Source organism: Aquarana catesbeiana, linkage group LG09, assembly GCF_042186555.1.
Source record: "Aquarana catesbeiana isolate 2022-GZ linkage group LG09, ASM4218655v1, whole genome shotgun sequence".
Classification (NCBI taxonomy): domain Eukaryota; kingdom Metazoa; phylum Chordata; class Amphibia; order Anura; family Ranidae; genus Aquarana; species Aquarana catesbeiana.
This window is the reverse complement of record NC_133332.1, coordinates 24317601-24330031: the sequence shown is the minus strand read 5'-3', so window position 1 is coordinate 24330031 and position 12431 is coordinate 24317601. Positions and strand designations below refer to the sequence as shown.

General features: G+C 55.3%; 30 non-coding genes across 30 annotated transcripts; all 30 read left to right on the top strand.

The window, feature by feature from the left end:
• The first annotated feature begins 83 nt into the window (after positions 1-83).
• On the top strand, positions 84-155 carry TRNAE-CUC (transfer RNA glutamic acid (anticodon CUC)). The gene has a single exon. It is a non-coding gene; the product is annotated as a tRNA-Glu (tRNA).
• A 345-nt stretch (positions 156-500) lies between these two features.
• On the top strand, positions 501-572 carry TRNAE-CUC (transfer RNA glutamic acid (anticodon CUC)). The gene has a single exon. It is a non-coding gene; the product is annotated as a tRNA-Glu (tRNA).
• A 345-nt stretch (positions 573-917) lies between these two features.
• Positions 918-989, top strand: TRNAE-CUC (transfer RNA glutamic acid (anticodon CUC)). Its single transcript has one exon. It is a non-coding gene; the product is annotated as a tRNA-Glu (tRNA).
• A 345-nt stretch (positions 990-1334) lies between these two features.
• On the top strand, positions 1335-1406 carry TRNAE-CUC (transfer RNA glutamic acid (anticodon CUC)). The gene has a single exon. It is a non-coding gene; the product is annotated as a tRNA-Glu (tRNA).
• Positions 1407-1751: 345 nt separating this feature from the next.
• On the top strand, positions 1752-1823 carry TRNAE-CUC (transfer RNA glutamic acid (anticodon CUC)). Its single transcript has one exon. It is a non-coding gene; the product is annotated as a tRNA-Glu (tRNA).
• Positions 1824-2168: 345 nt separating this feature from the next.
• On the top strand, positions 2169-2240 carry TRNAE-CUC (transfer RNA glutamic acid (anticodon CUC)). The gene has a single exon. It is a non-coding gene; the product is annotated as a tRNA-Glu (tRNA).
• A 345-nt stretch (positions 2241-2585) lies between these two features.
• Positions 2586-2657, top strand: TRNAE-CUC (transfer RNA glutamic acid (anticodon CUC)). The gene has a single exon. It is a non-coding gene; the product is annotated as a tRNA-Glu (tRNA).
• Positions 2658-3002: 345 nt separating this feature from the next.
• On the top strand, positions 3003-3074 carry TRNAE-CUC (transfer RNA glutamic acid (anticodon CUC)). The gene has a single exon. It is a non-coding gene; the product is annotated as a tRNA-Glu (tRNA).
• Positions 3075-3419: 345 nt separating this feature from the next.
• TRNAE-CUC (transfer RNA glutamic acid (anticodon CUC)) lies at positions 3420-3491 on the top strand. The gene has a single exon. It is a non-coding gene; the product is annotated as a tRNA-Glu (tRNA).
• A 345-nt stretch (positions 3492-3836) lies between these two features.
• Positions 3837-3908, top strand: TRNAE-CUC (transfer RNA glutamic acid (anticodon CUC)). Its single transcript has one exon. It is a non-coding gene; the product is annotated as a tRNA-Glu (tRNA).
• Positions 3909-4253: 345 nt separating this feature from the next.
• On the top strand, positions 4254-4325 carry TRNAE-CUC (transfer RNA glutamic acid (anticodon CUC)). The gene has a single exon. It is a non-coding gene; the product is annotated as a tRNA-Glu (tRNA).
• Positions 4326-4670: 345 nt separating this feature from the next.
• Positions 4671-4742, top strand: TRNAE-CUC (transfer RNA glutamic acid (anticodon CUC)). Its single transcript has one exon. It is a non-coding gene; the product is annotated as a tRNA-Glu (tRNA).
• A 345-nt stretch (positions 4743-5087) lies between these two features.
• Positions 5088-5159, top strand: TRNAE-CUC (transfer RNA glutamic acid (anticodon CUC)). Its single transcript has one exon. It is a non-coding gene; the product is annotated as a tRNA-Glu (tRNA).
• A 345-nt stretch (positions 5160-5504) lies between these two features.
• On the top strand, positions 5505-5576 carry TRNAE-CUC (transfer RNA glutamic acid (anticodon CUC)). The gene has a single exon. It is a non-coding gene; the product is annotated as a tRNA-Glu (tRNA).
• A 345-nt stretch (positions 5577-5921) lies between these two features.
• TRNAE-CUC (transfer RNA glutamic acid (anticodon CUC)) lies at positions 5922-5993 on the top strand. Its single transcript has one exon. It is a non-coding gene; the product is annotated as a tRNA-Glu (tRNA).
• Positions 5994-6338: 345 nt separating this feature from the next.
• Positions 6339-6410, top strand: TRNAE-CUC (transfer RNA glutamic acid (anticodon CUC)). Its single transcript has one exon. It is a non-coding gene; the product is annotated as a tRNA-Glu (tRNA).
• A 345-nt stretch (positions 6411-6755) lies between these two features.
• On the top strand, positions 6756-6827 carry TRNAE-CUC (transfer RNA glutamic acid (anticodon CUC)). Its single transcript has one exon. It is a non-coding gene; the product is annotated as a tRNA-Glu (tRNA).
• A 345-nt stretch (positions 6828-7172) lies between these two features.
• TRNAE-CUC (transfer RNA glutamic acid (anticodon CUC)) lies at positions 7173-7244 on the top strand. The gene has a single exon. It is a non-coding gene; the product is annotated as a tRNA-Glu (tRNA).
• Positions 7245-7589: 345 nt separating this feature from the next.
• Positions 7590-7661, top strand: TRNAE-CUC (transfer RNA glutamic acid (anticodon CUC)). Its single transcript has one exon. It is a non-coding gene; the product is annotated as a tRNA-Glu (tRNA).
• A 345-nt stretch (positions 7662-8006) lies between these two features.
• On the top strand, positions 8007-8078 carry TRNAE-CUC (transfer RNA glutamic acid (anticodon CUC)). The gene has a single exon. It is a non-coding gene; the product is annotated as a tRNA-Glu (tRNA).
• Positions 8079-8423: 345 nt separating this feature from the next.
• On the top strand, positions 8424-8495 carry TRNAE-CUC (transfer RNA glutamic acid (anticodon CUC)). The gene has a single exon. It is a non-coding gene; the product is annotated as a tRNA-Glu (tRNA).
• A 345-nt stretch (positions 8496-8840) lies between these two features.
• TRNAE-CUC (transfer RNA glutamic acid (anticodon CUC)) lies at positions 8841-8912 on the top strand. Its single transcript has one exon. It is a non-coding gene; the product is annotated as a tRNA-Glu (tRNA).
• Positions 8913-9257: 345 nt separating this feature from the next.
• On the top strand, positions 9258-9329 carry TRNAE-CUC (transfer RNA glutamic acid (anticodon CUC)). Its single transcript has one exon. It is a non-coding gene; the product is annotated as a tRNA-Glu (tRNA).
• A 345-nt stretch (positions 9330-9674) lies between these two features.
• On the top strand, positions 9675-9746 carry TRNAE-CUC (transfer RNA glutamic acid (anticodon CUC)). Its single transcript has one exon. It is a non-coding gene; the product is annotated as a tRNA-Glu (tRNA).
• Positions 9747-10091: 345 nt separating this feature from the next.
• TRNAE-CUC (transfer RNA glutamic acid (anticodon CUC)) lies at positions 10092-10163 on the top strand. Its single transcript has one exon. It is a non-coding gene; the product is annotated as a tRNA-Glu (tRNA).
• A 449-nt stretch (positions 10164-10612) lies between these two features.
• Positions 10613-10684, top strand: TRNAE-CUC (transfer RNA glutamic acid (anticodon CUC)). The gene has a single exon. It is a non-coding gene; the product is annotated as a tRNA-Glu (tRNA).
• Positions 10685-11029: 345 nt separating this feature from the next.
• On the top strand, positions 11030-11101 carry TRNAE-CUC (transfer RNA glutamic acid (anticodon CUC)). The gene has a single exon. It is a non-coding gene; the product is annotated as a tRNA-Glu (tRNA).
• Positions 11102-11446: 345 nt separating this feature from the next.
• On the top strand, positions 11447-11518 carry TRNAE-CUC (transfer RNA glutamic acid (anticodon CUC)). Its single transcript has one exon. It is a non-coding gene; the product is annotated as a tRNA-Glu (tRNA).
• Positions 11519-11863: 345 nt separating this feature from the next.
• On the top strand, positions 11864-11935 carry TRNAE-CUC (transfer RNA glutamic acid (anticodon CUC)). Its single transcript has one exon. It is a non-coding gene; the product is annotated as a tRNA-Glu (tRNA).
• Positions 11936-12280: 345 nt separating this feature from the next.
• On the top strand, positions 12281-12352 carry TRNAE-CUC (transfer RNA glutamic acid (anticodon CUC)). Its single transcript has one exon. It is a non-coding gene; the product is annotated as a tRNA-Glu (tRNA).
• The last annotated feature ends 79 nt before the right edge of the window (positions 12353-12431 follow it).

Sequence of the window (12431 nt, the reverse complement as noted above, 5' to 3'; positions counted from 1 at the left end):
CCCACTCCAAAGCGCCTCAACGCCATCTTCGGTATGTGCCCTTGACTTCCTCGCGCTTGCCTGGGAAGCACGGGGCACACCTCTCCCTGGTGGTCTAGTGGCTAGGATTCGGCGCTCTCACCGCCGCGGCCCGGGTTCGATTCCCGGTCAGGGAAATTCTTCTTTGCCCTGGTAGTAGCTGGGCACTATCATCTGCGTTTCTGCTTCGTAGAGCCAAGAAAATGCTCCGCCATCCATCGGCCTGGTTTTGTCAGTTCCACTGAGCGTTGTCAAGCTTTTCGCGCTTTTACACCCACATGGCCAACTCGGCCAGCTGTTAAGAGACTAGGACAACCCACTGCTAACCAACTGTAGCTAGAAGAGCCTCCTTCACCCCATTTTGGAGACCTTGGTTCTGAGTGAAGAAAGCCGTATTTGCCCACTCCAAAGCGCCTCAACGCCATCTTCGGTATGTGCCCTTGACTTCCTCGCGCTTGCCTGGGAAGCACGGGGCACACCTCTCCCTGGTGGTCTAGTGGCTAGGATTCGGCGCTCTCACCGCCGCAGCCCGGGTTCGATTCCCGGTCAGGGAAATTCTTCTTTGCCCTGGTAGTAGCTGGGCACTATCATCTGCGTTTCTGCTTCGTAGAGCCAAGAAAATGCTCCGCCATCCATCGGCCTGGTTTTGTCAGTTCCACTGAGCGTTGTCAAGCTTTTCGCGCTTTTACACCCACATGGCCAACTCGGCCAGCTGTTAAGAGACTAGGACAACCCACTGCTAACCAACTGTAGCTAGAAGAGCCTCCTTCACCCCATTTTGGAGACCTTGGTTCTGAGTGAAGAAAGCCGTATTTGCCCACTCCAAAGCGCCTCAACGCCATCTTCGGTATGTGCCCTTGACTTCCTCACGCTTGCCTGGGAAGCACGGGGCACACCTCTCCCTGGTGGTCTAGTGGCTAGGATTCGGCGCTCTCACCGCCGCGGCCCGGGTTCGATTCCCGGTCAGGGAAATTCTTCTTTGCCCTGGTAGTAGCTGGGCACTATCATCTGCGTTTCTGCTTCGTAGAGCCAAGAAAATGCTCCGCCATCCATCGGCCTGGTTTTGTCAGTTCCACTGAGCGTTGTCAAGCTTTTCGCGCTTTTACACCCACATGGCCAACTCGGCCAGCTGTTAAGAGACTAGGACAACCCACTGCTAACCAACTGTAGCTAGAAGAGCCTCCTTCACCCCATTTTGGAGACCTTGGTTCTGAGTGAAGAAAGCCGTATTTGCCCACTCCAAAGCGCCTCAACGCCATCTTCGGTATGTGCCCTTGACTTCCTCGCGCTTGCCTGGGAAGCACGGGGCACACCTCTCCCTGGTGGTCTAGTGGCTAGGATTCGGCGCTCTCACCGCCGCGGCCCGGGTTCGATTCCCGGTCAGGGAAATTCTTCTTTGCCCTGGTAGTAGCTGGGCACTATCATCTGCGTTTCTGCTTCGTAGAGCCAAGAAAATGCTCCGCCATCCATCGGCCTGGTTTTGTCAGTTCCACTGAGCGTTGTCAAGCTTTTCGCGCTTTTACACCCACATGGCCAACTCGGCCAGCTGTTAAGAGACTAGGACAACCCACTGCTAACCAACTGTAGCTAGAAGAGCCTCCTTCACCCCATTTTGGAGACCTTGGTTCTGAGTGAAGAAAGCCGTATTTGCCCACTCCAAAGCGCCTCAACGCCATCTTCGGTATGTGCCCTTGACTTCCTCGCGCTTGCCTGGGAAGCACGGGGCACACCTCTCCCTGGTGGTCTAGTGGCTAGGATTCGGCGCTCTCACCGCCGCGGCCCGGGTTCGATTCCCGGTCAGGGAAATTCTTCTTTGCCCTGGTAGTAGCTGGGCACTATCATCTGCGTTTCTGCTTCGTAGAGCCAAGAAAATGCTCCGCCATCCATCGGCCTGGTTTTGTCAGTTCCACTGAGCGTTCTCAAGCTTTTCGCGCTTTTACACCCACATGGCCAACTCGGCCAGCTGTTAAGAGACTAGGACAACCCACTGCTAACCAACTGTAGCTAGAAGAGCCTCCTTCACCCCATTTTGGAGACCTTGGTTCTGAGTGAAGAAAGCCGTATTTGCCCACTCCAAAGCGCCTCAACGCCATCTTCGGTATGTGCCCTTGACTTCCTCACGCTTGCCTGGGAAGCACGGGGCACACCTCTCCCTGGTGGTCTAGTGGCTAGGATTCGGCGCTCTCACCGCCGCGGCCCGGGTTCGATTCCCGGTCAGGGAAATTCTTCTTTGCCCTGGTAGTAGCTGGGCACTATCATCTGCGTTTCTGCTTCGTAGAGCCAAGAAAATGCTCCGCCATCCATCGGCCTGGTTTTGTCAGTTCCACTGAGCGTTGTCAAGCTTTTCGCGCTTTTACACCCACATGGCCAACTCGGCCAGCTGTTAAGAGACTAGGACAACCCACTGCTAACCAACTGTAGCTAGAAGAGCCTCCTTCACCCCATTTTGGAGACCTTGGTTCTGAGTGAAGAAAGCCGTATTTGCCCACTCCAAAGCGCCTCAACGCCATCTTCGGTATGTGCCCTTGACTTCCTCGCGCTTGCCTGGGAAGCACGGGGCACACCTCTCCCTGGTGGTCTAGTGGCTAGGATTCGGCGCTCTCACCGCCGCGGCCCGGGTTCGATTCCCGGTCAGGGAAATTCTTCTTTGCCCTGGTAGTAGCTGGGCACTATCATCTGCGTTTCTGCTTCGTAGAGCCAAGAAAATGCTCCGCCATCCATCGGCCTGGTTTTGTCAGTTCCACTGAGCGTTGTCAAGCTTTTCGCGCTTTTACACCCACATGGCCAACTCGGCCAGCTGTTAAGAGACTAGGACAACCCACTGCTAACCAACTGTAGCTAGAAGAGCCTCCTTCACCCCATTTTGGAGACCTTGGTTCTGAGTGAAGAAAGCCGTATTTGCCCACTCCAAAGCGCCTCAACGCCATCTTCGGTATGTGCCCTTGACTTCCTCGCGCTTGCCTGGGAAGCACGGGGCACACCTCTCCCTGGTGGTCTAGTGGCTAGGATTCGGCGCTCTCACCGCCGCGGCCCGGGTTCGATTCCCGGTCAGGGAAATTCTTCTTTGCCCTGGTAGTAGCTGGGCACTATCATCTGCGTTTCTGCTTCGTAGAGCCAAGAAAATGCTCCGCCATCCATCGGCCTGGTTTTGTCAGTTCCACTGAGCGTTGTCAAGCTTTTCGCGCTTTTACACCCACATGGCCAACTCGGCCAGCTGTTAAGAGACTAGGACAACCCACTGCTAACCAACTGTAGCTAGAAGAGCCTCCTTCACCCCATTTTGGAGACCTTGGTTCTGAGTGAAGAAAGCCGTATTTGCCCACTCCAAAGCGCCTCAACGCCATCTTCGGTATGTGCCCTTGACTTCCTCGCGCTTGCCTGGGAAGCACGGGGCACACCTCTCCCTGGTGGTCTAGTGGCTAGGATTCGGCGCTCTCACCGCCGCGGCCCGGGTTCGATTCCCGGTCAGGGAAATTCTTCTTTGCCCTGGTAGTAGCTGGGCACTATCATCTGCGTTTCTGCTTCGTAGAGCCAAGAAAATGCTCCGCCATCCATCGGCCTGGTTTTGTCAGTTCCACTGAGCGTTGTCAAGCTTTTCGCGCTTTTACACCCACATGGCCAACTCGGCCAGCTGTTAAGAGACTAGGACAACCCACTGCTAACCAACTGTAGCTAGAAGAGCCTCCTTCACCCCATTTTGGAGACCTTGGTTCTGAGTGAAGAAAGCCGTATTTGCCCACTCCAAAGCGCCTCAACGCCATCTTCGGTATGTGCCCTTGACTTCCTCGCGCTTGCCTGGGAAGCACGGGGCACACCTCTCCCTGGTGGTCTAGTGGCTAGGATTCGGCGCTCTCACCGCCGCGGCCCGGGTTCGATTCCCGGTCAGGGAAATTCTTCTTTGCCCTGGTAGTAGCTGGGCACTATCATCTGCGTTTCTGCTTCGTAGAGCCAAGAAAATGCTCCGCCATCCATCGGCCTGGTTTTGTCAGTTCCACTGAGCGTTGTCAAGCTTTTCGCGCTTTTACACCCACATGGCCAACTCGGCCAGCTGTTAAGAGACTAGGACAACCCACTGCTAACCAACTGTAGCTAGAAGAGCCTCCTTCACCCCATTTTGGAGACCTTGGTTCTGAGTGAAGAAAGCCGTATTTGCCCACTCCAAAGCGCCTCAACGCCATCTTCGGTATGTGCCCTTGACTTCCTCGCGCTTGCCTGGGAAGCACGGGGCACACCTCTCCCTGGTGGTCTAGTGGCTAGGATTCGGCGCTCTCACCGCCGCGGCCCGGGTTCGATTCCCGGTCAGGGAAATTCTTCTTTGCCCTGGTAGTAGCTGGGCACTATCATCTGCGTTTCTGCTTCGTAGAGCCAAGAAAATGCTCCGCCATCCATCGGCCTGGTTTTGTCAGTTCCACTGAGCGTTGTCAAGCTTTTCGCGCTTTTACACCCACATGGCCAACTCGGCCAGCTGTTAAGAGACTAGGACAACCCACTGCTAACCAACTGTAGCTAGAAGAGCCTCCTTCACCCCATTTTGGAGACCTTGGTTCTGAGTGAAGAAAGCCGTATTTGCCCACTCCAAAGCGCCTCAACGCCATCTTCGGTATGTGCCCTTGACTTCCTCGCGCTTGCCTGGGAAGCACGGGGCACACCTCTCCCTGGTGGTCTAGTGGCTAGGATTCGGCGCTCTCACCGCCGCGGCCCGGGTTCGATTCCCGGTCAGGGAAATTCTTCTTTGCCCTGGTAGTAGCTGGGCACTATCATCTGCGTTTCTGCTTCGTAGAGCCAAGAAAATGCTCCGCCATCCATCGGCCTGGTTTTGTCAGTTCCACTGAGCGTTGTCAAGCTTTTCGCGCTTTTACACCCACATGGCCAACTCGGCCAGCTGTTAAGAGACTAGGACAACCCACTGCTAACCAACTGTAGCTAGAAGAGCCTCCTTCACCCCATTTTGGAGACCTTGGTTCTGAGTGAAGAAAGCCGTATTTGCCCACTCCAAAGCGCCTCAACGCCATCTTCGGTATGTGCCCTTGACTTCCTCGCGCTTGCCTGGGAAGCACGGGGCACACCTCTCCCTGGTGGTCTAGTGGCTAGGATTCGGCGCTCTCACCGCCGCGGCCCGGGTTCGATTCCCGGTCAGGGAAATTCTTCTTTGCCCTGGTAGTAGCTGGGCACTATCATCTGCGTTTCTGCTTCGTAGAGCCAAGAAAATGCTCCGCCATCCATCGGCCTGGTTTTGTCAGTTCCACTGAGCGTTGTCAAGCTTTTCGCGCTTTTACACCCACATGGCCAACTCGGCCAGCTGTTAAGAGACTAGGACAACCCACTGCTAACCAACTGTAGCTAGAAGAGCCTCCTTCACCCCATTTTGGAGACCTTGGTTCTGAGTGAAGAAAGCCGTATTTGCCCACTCCAAAGCGCCTCAACGCCATCTTCGGTATGTGCCCTTGACTTCCTCGCGCTTGCCTGGGAAGCACGGGGCACACCTCTCCCTGGTGGTCTAGTGGCTAGGATTCGGCGCTCTCACCGCCGCGGCCCGGGTTCGATTCCCGGTCAGGGAAATTCTTCTTTGCCCTGGTAGTAGCTGGGCACTATCATCTGCGTTTCTGCTTCGTAGAGCCAAGAAAATGCTCCGCCATCCATCGGCCTGGTTTTGTCAGTTCCACTGAGCGTTGTCAAGCTTTTCGCGCTTTTACACCCACATGGCCAACTCGGCCAGCTGTTAAGAGACTAGGACAACCCACTGCTAACCAACTGTAGCTAGAAGAGCCTCCTTCACCCCATTTTGGAGACCTTGGTTCTGAGTGAAGAAAGCCGTATTTGCCCACTCCAAAGCGCCTCAACGCCATCTTCGGTATGTGCCCTTGACTTCCTCACGCTTGCCTGGGAAGCACGGGGCACACCTCTCCCTGGTGGTCTAGTGGCTAGGATTCGGCGCTCTCACCGCCGCGGCCCGGGTTCGATTCCCGGTCAGGGAAATTCTTCTTTGCCCTGGTAGTAGCTGGGCACTATCATCTGCGTTTCTGCTTCGTAGAGCCAAGAAAATGCTCCGCCATCCATCGGCCTGGTTTTGTCAGTTCCACTGAGCGTTGTCAAGCTTTTCGCGCTTTTACACCCACATGGCCAACTCGGCCAGCTGTTAAGAGACTAGGACAACCCACTGCTAACCAACTGTAGCTAGAAGAGCCTCCTTCACCCCATTTTGGAGACCTTGGTTCTGAGTGAAGAAAGCCGTATTTGCCCACTCCAAAGCGCCTCAACGCCATCTTCGGTATGTGCCCTTGACTTCCTCACGCTTGCCTGGGAAGCACGGGGCACACCTCTCCCTGGTGGTCTAGTGGCTAGGATTCGGCGCTCTCACCGCCGCGGCCCGGGTTCGATTCCCGGTCAGGGAAATTCTTCTTTGCCCTGGTAGTAGCTGGGCACTATCATCTGCGTTTCTGCTTCGTAGAGCCAAGAAAATGCTCCGCCATCCATCGGCCTGGTTTTGTCAGTTCCACTGAGCGTTGTCAAGCTTTTCGCGCTTTTACACCCACATGGCCAACTCGGCCAGCTGTTAAGAGACTAGGACAACCCACTGCTAACCAACTGTAGCTAGAAGAGCCTCCTTCACCCCATTTTGGAGACCTTGGTTCTGAGTGAAGAAAGCCGTATTTGCCCACTCCAAAGCGCCTCAACGCCATCTTCGGTATGTGCCCTTGACTTCCTCGCGCTTGCCTGGGAAGCACGGGGCACACCTCTCCCTGGTGGTCTAGTGGCTAGGATTCGGCGCTCTCACCGCCGCGGCCCGGGTTCGATTCCCGGTCAGGGAAATTCTTCTTTGCCCTGGTAGTAGCTGGGCACTATCATCTGCGTTTCTGCTTCGTAGAGCCAAGAAAATGCTCCGCCATCCATCGGCCTGGTTTTGTCAGTTCCACTGAGCGTTGTCAAGCTTTTCGCGCTTTTACACCCACATGGCCAACTCGGCCAGCTGTTAAGAGACTAGGACAACCCACTGCTAACCAACTGTAGCTAGAAGAGCCTCCTTCACCCCATTTTGGAGACCTTGGTTCTGAGTGAAGAAAGCCGTATTTGCCCACTCCAAAGCGCCTCAACGCCATCTTCGGTATGTGCCCTTGACTTCCTCGCGCTTGCCTGGGAAGCACGGGGCACACCTCTCCCTGGTGGTCTAGTGGCTAGGATTCGGCGCTCTCACCGCCGCGGCCCGGGTTCGATTCCCGGTCAGGGAAATTCTTCTTTGCCCTGGTAGTAGCTGGGCACTATCATCTGCGTTTCTGCTTCGTAGAGCCAAGAAAATGCTCCGCCATCCATCGGCCTGGTTTTGTCAGTTCCACTGAGCGTTGTCAAGCTTTTCGCGCTTTTACACCCACATGGCCAACTCGGCCAGCTGTTAAGAGACTAGGACAACCCACTGCTAACCAACTGTAGCTAGAAGAGCCTCCTTCACCCCATTTTGGAGACCTTGGTTCTGAGTGAAGAAAGCCGTATTTGCCCACTCCAAAGCGCCTCAACGCCATCTTCGGTATGTGCCCTTGACTTCCTCGCGCTTGCCTGGGAAGCACGGGGCACACCTCTCCCTGGTGGTCTAGTGGCTAGGATTCGGCGCTCTCACCGCCGCGGCCCGGGTTCGATTCCCGGTCAGGGAAATTCTTCTTTGCCCTGGTAGTAGCTGGGCACTATCATCTGCGTTTCTGCTTCGTAGAGCCAAGAAAATGCTCCGCCATCCATCGGCCTGGTTTTGTCAGTTCCACTGAGCGTTGTCAAGCTTTTCGCGCTTTTACACCCACATGGCCAACTCGGCCAGCTGTTAAGAGACTAGGACAACCCACTGCTAACCAACTGTAGCTAGAAGAGCCTCCTTCACCCCATTTTGGAGACCTTGGTTCTGAGTGAAGAAAGCCGTATTTGCCCACTCCAAAGCGCCTCAACGCCATCTTCGGTATGTGCCCTTGACTTCCTCGCGCTTGCCTGGGAAGCACGGGGCACACCTCTCCCTGGTGGTCTAGTGGCTAGGATTCGGCGCTCTCACCGCCGCGGCCCGGGTTCGATTCCCGGTCAGGGAAATTCTTCTTTGCCCTGGTAGTAGCTGGGCACTATCATCTGCGTTTCTGCTTCGTAGAGCCAAGAAAATGCTCCGCCATCCATCGGCCTGGTTTTGTCAGTTCCACTGAGCGTTGTCAAGCTTTTCGCGCTTTTACACCCACATGGCCAACTCGGCCAGCTGTTAAGAGACTAGGACAACCCACTGCTAACCAACTGTAGCTAGAAGAGCCTCCTTCACCCCATTTTGGAGACCTTGGTTCTGAGTGAAGAAAGCCGTATTTGCCCACTCCAAAGCGCCTCAACGCCATCTTCGGTATGTGCCCTTGACTTCCTCGCGCTTGCCTGGGAAGCACGGGGCACACCTCTCCCTGGTGGTCTAGTGGCTAGGATTCGGCGCTCTCACCGCCGCGGCCTGGGTTCGATTCCCGGTCAGGGAAATTCTTCTTTGCCCTGGTAGTAGCTGGGCACTATCATCTGCGTTTCTGCTTCGTAGAGCCAAGAAAATGCTCCGCCATCCATCGGCCTGGTTTTGTCAGTTCCACTGAGCGTTGTCAAGCTTTTCGCGCTTTTACACCCACATGGCCAACTCGGCCAGCTGTTAAGAGACTAGGACAACCAACTGCTAACCAACTGCAGCTAGAAGAGCCTCCTTCACCCCATTTTGGAGACCTTGGTTCTGAGTGAAGAAAGCCGTATTTGCCCACTCCAAAGCGCCTCAACGCCATCTTCGGTATGTGCCCTTGACTTCCTCGCGCTTGCCTGGGAAGCACGGGGCACACCTCTCCCTGGTGGTCTAGTGGCTAGGATTCGGCGCTCTCACCGCCGCGGCCCGGGTTCGATTCCCGGTCAGGGAAATTCTTCTTTGCCCTGGTAGTAGCTGGGCACTATCATCTGCGTTTCTGCTTCGTAGAGCCAAGAAAATGCTCCGCCATCCATCGGCCTGGTTTTGTCAGTTCCACTGAGCGTTGTCAAGCTTTTCGCGCTTTTACACCCACATGGCCAACTCGGCCAGCTGTTAAGAGACTAGGACAACCCACTGCTAACCAACTGTAGCTAGAAGAGCCTCCTTCACCCCATTTTGGAGACCTTGGTTCTGAGTGAAGAAAGCCGTATTTGCCCACTCCAAAGCGCCTCAACGCCATCTTCGGTATGTGCCCTTGACTTCCTCACGCTTGCCTGGGAAGCACGGGGCACACCTCTCCCTGGTGGTCTAGTGGCTAGGATTCGGCGCTCTCACCGCCGCGGCCCGGGTTCGGTTCCCGGTCAGGGAAATTCTTCTTTACCCTGGTAGTAGCTGGGCACTATCATCTGCGTTTCTGCTTCGTAGAGCCAAGAAAATGCTCCGCCATCCATCGGCCTGGTTTTGTCAGTTCCACTGAGCGTTGTCAAGCTTTTCGCGCTTTTACACCCACATGGCCAACTCGGCCAGCTGTTAAGAGACTAGGACAACCCACTGCTAACCAACTGTAGCTAGAAGAGCCTCCTTCACCCCATTTTGGAGACCTTGGTTCTGAGTGAAGAAAGCCGTATTTGCCCACTCCAAAGCGCCTCAATGCCATCTTCGGTATGTGCCCTTGACTTCCTCGCGCTTGCCTGGGAAGCACGGGGCACACCTCTCCCTGGTGGTCTAGTGGCTAGGATTCGGCGCTCTCACCGCCGCGGCCCGGGTTCGATTCCCGGTCAGGGAAATTCTTCTTTGCCCTGGTAGTAGCTGGGCACTATCATCTGCGTTTCTGCTTCGTAGAGCCAAGAAAATGCTCCGCCATCCATCGGCCTGGTTTTGTCAGTTCCACTGAGCGTTGTCAAGCTTTTCGCGCTTTTACACCCACATGGCCAACTCGGCCAGCTGTTAAGAGACTAGGACAACCCACTGCTAACCAACTGTAGCTAGAAGAGCCTCCTTCACCCCATTTTGGAGACCTTGGTTCTGAGTGAAGAAAGCCGTATTTGCCCACTCCAAAGCGCCTCAACGCCATCTTCGGTATGTGCCCTTGACTTCCTCACGCTTGCCTGGGAAGCACGGGGCACACCTCTCCCTGGTGGTCTAGTGGCTAGGATTCGGCGCTCTCACCGCCGCGGCCCGGGTTCGATTCCCGGTCAGGGAAATTCTTCTTTGCCCTGGTAGTAGCTGGGCACTATCATCTGCGTTTCTGCTTCGTAGAGCCAAGAAAATGCTCCGCCATCCATCGGCCTGGTTTTGTCAGTTCCACTGAGCGTTGTCAAGCTTTTCGCGCTTTTACACCCACATGGCCAACTCGGCCAGCTGTTAAGAGACTAGGACAACCCACTGCTAACCAACTGTAGCTAGAAGAGCCTCCTTCACCCCATTTTGGAGACCTTTTACACCCACATGGCCAACTCGGCCAGCTGTTAAGAGACTAGGACAACCCACTGCTAACCAACTGTAGCTAGAAGAGCCTCCTTCACCCCATTTTGGAGACCTTGGTTCTGAGTGAAGAAAGCCGTATTTGCCCACTCCAAAGCGCCTCAACGCCATCTTCGGTATGTGCCCTTGACTTCCTCGCGCTTGCCTGGGAAGCACGGGGCACACCTCTCCCTGGTGGTCTAGTGGCTAGGATTCGGCGCTCTCACCGCCGCGGCCCGGGTTCGATTCCCGGTCAGGGAAATTCTTCTTTGCCCTGGTAGTAGCTGGGCACTATCATCTGCGTTTCTACTTCGTAGAGCCAAGAAAATGCTCCGCCATCCATCGGCCTGGTTTTGTCAGTTCCACTGAGCGTTGTCAAGCTTTTCGCGCTTTTACACCCACATGGCCAACTCGGCCAGCTGTTAAGAGACTAGGACAACCCACTGCTAACCAACTGTAGCTAGAAGAGCCTCCTTCACCCCATTTTGGAGACCTTGGTTCTGAGTGAAGAAAGCCGTATTTGCCCACTCCAAAGCGCCTCAACGCCATCTTCGGTATGTGCCCTTGACTTCCTCGCGCTTGCCTGGGAAGCACGGGGCACACCTCTCCCTGGTGGTCTAGTGGCTAGGATTCGGCGCTCTCACCGCCGCGGCCCGGGTTCGATTCCCGGTCAGGGAAATTCTTCTTTGCCCTGGTAGTAGCTGGGCACTATCATCTGCGTTTCTGCTTCGTAGAGCCAAGAAAATGCTCCGCCATCCATCGGCCTGGTTTTGTCAGTTCCACTGAGCGTTGTCAAGCTTTTCGCGCTTTTACACCCACATGGCCAACTCGGCCAGCTGTTAAGAGACTAGGACAACCCACTGCTAACCAACTGTAGCTAGAAGAGCCTCCTTCACCCCATTTTGGAGACCTTGGTTCTGAGTGAAGAAAGCCGTATTTGCCCACTCCAAAGCGCCTCAACGCCATCTTCGGTATGTGCCCTTGACTTCCTCGCGCTTGCCTGGGAAGCACGGGGCACACCTCTCCCTGGTGGTCTAGTGGCTAGGATTCGGCGCTCTCACCGCCGCGGCCCGGGTTCGATTCCCGGTCAGGGAAATTCTTCTTTGCCCTGGTAGTAGCTGGGCACTATCATCTGCGTTTCTGCTTCGTAGAGCCAAGAAAATGCTCCGCCATCCATCGGCCTGGTTTTGTCAGTTCCACTGAGCGTTGTCAAGCTTTTCGCGCTTTTACACCCACATGGCCAACTCGGCCAGCTGTTAAGAGACTAGGACAACCCACTGCTAACCAACTGTAGCTAGAAGAGCCTCCTTCACCCCATTTTGGAGACCTTGGTTCTGAGTGAAGAAAGCCGTATTTGCCCACTCCAAAGCGCCTCAACGCCATCTTCGGTATGTGCCCTTGACTTCCTCACGCTTGCCTGGGAAGCACGGGGCACACCTCTCCCTGGTGGTCTAGTGGCTAGGATTCGGCGCTCTCACCGCCGTGGCCCGGGTTCGATTCCCGGTCAGGGAAATTCTTCTTTGCCCTGGTAGTAGCTGGGCACTATCATCTGCGTTTCTGCTTCGTAGAGCCAAGAAAATGCTCCGCCATCCATCGGCCTGGTTTTGTCAGTTCCACTGAGCGTTGTCAAGCTTTTCGCGCTTTTACACCCACATGGCCAACTCGGCCAGCTGTTAAGAGACTAGGACAACCCACTGCTAACCAACTGTAGCTAGAAGAGCCTCCTTCACCCCATTTTGGAGACCTTGGTTCTGAGTGAAGAAAGCCGTATTTGCCCACTCCAAAGCGCCTCAACGCCATCTTCGGTATGTGCCCTTGACTTCCTCGCGCTTGCCTGGGAAGCACGGGGCACACCTCTCCCTGGTGGTCTAGTGGCTAGGATTCGGCGCTCTCACCGCCGCGGCCCGGGTTCGATTCCCGGTCAGGGAAATTCTTCTTTGCCCTGGTAGTAGCTGGGCACTATCATCTGCGTTTCTGCTTCGTAGAGCCAAGAAAATGCTCCGCCATC